The sequence below is a fragment of the Eriocheir sinensis genome, unplaced genomic scaffold (assembly GCF_024679095.1).
Source record: "Eriocheir sinensis breed Jianghai 21 unplaced genomic scaffold, ASM2467909v1 Scaffold74, whole genome shotgun sequence".
Lineage (NCBI taxonomy): Eukaryota > Metazoa > Arthropoda > Malacostraca > Decapoda > Varunidae > Eriocheir > Eriocheir sinensis.
In genome coordinates, this window is record NW_026112098.1 from 644,696 (window position 1) to 649,847 (window position 5,152).

Sequence of the window (5,152 nt, forward strand, 5' to 3'; positions counted from 1 at the left end):
ATACACATAAAATAACGTAAATTTGTATAAAACTATATATAAAAATACACAAAAATAAGTTAAATTTGTATGAAAATAAATATACAAAATACACATAAAATTAGGTAAATTTGTAAAGAAATACATATACAAAATACACATAAAATAATGTAAATTTGAATGAAAATATATAAACAAATACACTTAAATTAACATAAATTTGTATAAAATATATATAAAAAATACTCATTAAATAAACAAAATACCAATAAAAGAATGTGTATTTGGATAAATATAAATATACAAAATACACATACAAAATAAACATAAAATAAGGTAGATTTGTAATAAAATATATGTACAAAATACACATACAATAATGTAAATTTATATGAAAATATATATACAAATACACATAAAATACCATGAATATGTATAAAAAATTATATTCAAAATAAATATTAAATAATGTAAGAGCGTGTAAAAATATATATACAAAGTACATATAAAATAAAAATTAAGATGCAAAATACCTATAAAATAACGCATTTTTTTTATAAAATTATTGATACCAAAATACACATAAAATATTTGAGCTTGTATTAAAATAAATATACAAAATGCACATACAATAAGGTAAATTTGTATTGAAATAGATATTGAAAATACATATAAAATAATGTAAATTTGTTTCAAAATAAATATACGAATACACATAAAATAACGTAGATTTCTATAAAAATACATATACAAAATACACATAATATTAAGTAAATACGTATAAAAAAATGTATACAAAATACACATAAAATCATGTAAACTCGTATAAATGTAAATAAACAATATACCAATAAAAGAATGTGTATTTGTATAAATATAAATATACAAAATGCACATAAAATAACGTAAATTTATATAAAATATATACATAAAATAACGCAAATTTCTATAAAAATATATGTACAAAAATGAACATTAGATAAATTTGCATAAAAATATATATACAAAACACACATTAGATAATATAAATGAGTATAAAAATATGTATACAAAATACCTATGAAATAATCTAAATTCGTATCGAATTAAATTAATAAAATACCAATAAAATAATGTAATTTTGGAAGAAAATATATATACAAAATACACATAAAATAACCTAAATACAAATACAAATATACACATAAAATAATTTAAAATTGAATGAAATAAATATACAAAATAAACATAAAATAAGGTAAATTTGTAATGAAATATATGAAAAAATACACATAAAATAATGTAAATTTGTATGAAAATATATATACAAATACATATTAAATAACATGAATTTGTATAAAATTTGTATCAAAATACATACTTATACACACAATAAAATAACGTAATTTTTTTATGAAAATGTATATACAAAATACACATAAAATAATTTAAATACGTAGAAAAATATATATACAAAAAACACATAAAATAGTGTAAATATGAATGAAAATATATAAACAAATACACATAAAATAATGTAAATTTGGATAAAAAAATATACAAAATTAACATTAAATAATGTAAATATATATATAAAAAAATATATACAAAAAACACATAGAATAATGTTAAATCGTATCAAAATAAATAAAGAGAATATCAATAAAATAATGTAAATTTGTATGAAAATAAAGATGCAAAATATCCATATAATAACGCATATTTGCATTAAAATATATATACAAAAATACATATAAAATAATTAAATTTGTATTAAAATAAATATACAAAATGCACGTACAATAAAGTAAATTTGTATTGAAATAGATATGCAAAATACACATTAAAAATGTAAATTTGTATCAAAATATATTTACGAATACTCATAAAATAGAGTGAATTTCTATGAAAATATACATACAAAATAGATATACAAAATACACATATAACTAGTTAAATTTGTATTTAAATACATGTACAAAAAACACATAAAATAATGTAGATTTGTATGAAATGAAAACAAATACATTTTATATAAAATATATATACAAAATACACATAGAATAATGTAAAATCATATCAAAATAAATACACAGAATATCAATAAGATAATGTAAATTTGTATGAAAATAAAGATGCAAAATACCCATAAAATAAAGCATATTTTTATAAAAATACATATACAAAAATACACATAGATTAATCAAATTTGTATTAAAATTAATATACAAAATGCACATACAATAAGGTAAATTTGTATTAAAAAAATATGCAAAATACACATAAAACAATGTAAATTTGTTTCAAAATATATATACGAATACACATAAAATAACGCAGATTTCTATAGAAATATATATACAAAATACACTTGAAATAATGTAAATACGTATAAAAAATATATATACAAAATACACATTAAATAATGTTAATTCGTGTCAAAATAAATAAACAAAATATCATGAAAAGAATGTGTATTTGTATGAAAATAGATATACAAAATACACATAAAATAACCTAGATTTGTATAAAACTATATACAAAAATACACAAAATAATTTAAACTTGTATGAAAATAAATATACAAAAACATATAAAAGTAGGTAAATTTGTATTGAAATACATATACAAAATACATAAAATAATGTAAATTTGAATGAAAATATATAAACATATAGACTTAAAATAACGTAAATTTGTATCAAATATATACAAAAACACATTAAATAATGTAAATATGTATAAAAAAATATATACAAAACACAAATAAAATAATGTAAAATCGTATCAAAATAAATACAGAAAATATTAATAAAATAATGTAAATTTGTATGAAAATTAAGATGCAAAATACCCATAAAATAATGCATTTTTTATAAAAATATATATACGAAAAAACATAAAATATTTGATTTTGTATTAAAATAAATAGATATACAAAATACTCATAAAATAAGCTAAATTTGAATTGAAATATATATACAAATACATAAAATAATGTAAATTTGTATCAAAATACTTATACAAATACACATATAATAACGTAAATTTGTATAAAATATATAAACAAAATACACATTAAATGTATATAAATGTATAAAAATGTACAAAATACAAATAATCATGTAATTGTATCAAATTAATAGACAAAATACCAATAAAAATAATGTAAATTTCTTTGAGAAAATATACAAAATACTTATAACGCAAATATATCAATAAAATATATATAATATAATATATTTTTATACATATTTAAAATATTTAATGTATATTTTGTATATATTTTATCCAAATTTACGTTTTTATGTATTTGTTTATATATTTTCATACAAATTTACATTATTTTATGTGAGTTTTGTATATGTATTTCAATAAATTTGCCTAACTTTATGTGTATTTTGCATATTTATTTTCAAACAAATTTAAATTATTTTTGTGTATTTTTGTATATATTTTATACAAATTTTAGTTATTTTATTTGTTTTTGTATATATATTTCCTACAAATATACATTCTTTTATTGGAATTTTGTGTATTTATTTTTTACGAATTTACATTATTTTATGTGTATTTTGTATATATTTTTTTATACGCAATTTTATACAAATTCATTATTTTATGTGTATTTGTATATATATTTTCATATAAATTTACATTATTTTATGTATTTTGTACATATATTTCATTACAAATTTACCTTATTTTATGTTTATTTGTATGTGTATTTTGTACATTTATATTTATTCAAATTTACATTATTTTATTGGTATTTGTTTATTTATTTTGTTTCAAATTTACATTATTTTATGTATTTTGTATATTTACATTTTTATATACGTATTTAAATTTTATGTGTATTTTGTATATATATTTTTATAGAAATCTACGTTATTTTATGTGTATTCGTACATATATTTTGAAACAAATTTACATTGTTTTATATGTACAATAAGGTAAATTTGTATTGGAATAAATATGCAAAATACATATAAAGCAATGTAAATTTGTTTCAAAATATGTATACGAATACACCTAAAATAACGTAGATTTCTATAAAAATATATATACAAAATACACATAAAATGAAGTAAATACGTATAAAAAATGTATACAAAATACACATAAAATAATGTAAACTCGTATCAAAATAAATAAACAAAATACCAATAAAAGAATGTGTATTTGTATAAATATAAATATACAAAATACACATAAAATAACGTATATTTATATAAAACTATATACAAAAATACACAGAAGTAATTAAATTTGTATGAAAATATATACAAAACACAGAGAAAATAAGCTAAATTTGAATTGAAATATATATACAAAATACATGAAATAAAGTAAATTGGTATCAAAATATTTATACAAATACACATATAATAACGTAAATTTGTATGAAAATATATAAACAAAATACACATTAAATAACGTAAATACGTATAAAAAAATGTGTACAAAATACACATATAATCATGTAATTCGATTTAAAATAAATAAACAAAATACCAATAAAAGAATCTGTATTTGGATAAATATAAATATACAAAATACACATACAAAATAAACATAAAATAAGGTAAATTTGTAATGAAATATATGTACAAAATACACATAAAATAATGTAAATTTATATGAAAATATATATACAAATACACATAAAATACCATGAATTTGTATAAAATTATATACTCAAAATAAATATTAAATAATGTAAATGCGTATAAAAATATATATAAAAAGTACATATAAAATAATGTAAATTCGTATCAATATAAATCAACAAAATACCAATAAAATAATATATATTTGAATGAAAATAGATTTACAAAATACACAAAACATAACTAAAATTTGTATTGAAATATATACAAAAATACATAAAAATAATTTGAGTTTGTGTGAAAATAGATATTCAAAATACACATAAAACTAGGTAAATTTCTTTTGAAATATATATACAAAATACCCATAAAATATTGTAAATTTGTGTCAAAATATATAAACAAATACACATAAAATAACGTAAATTTGTATGAAAATTTTTTACAAAATACACATAGAATAATGTCAGATCGTATCAAAATGAATGAGCAGAATATCAATAAAATAACGTAAATTTGTATGAAAATAAAGATGCAAAATACCCATAAAATAAAGCATATTTTTATAAAATACATATACA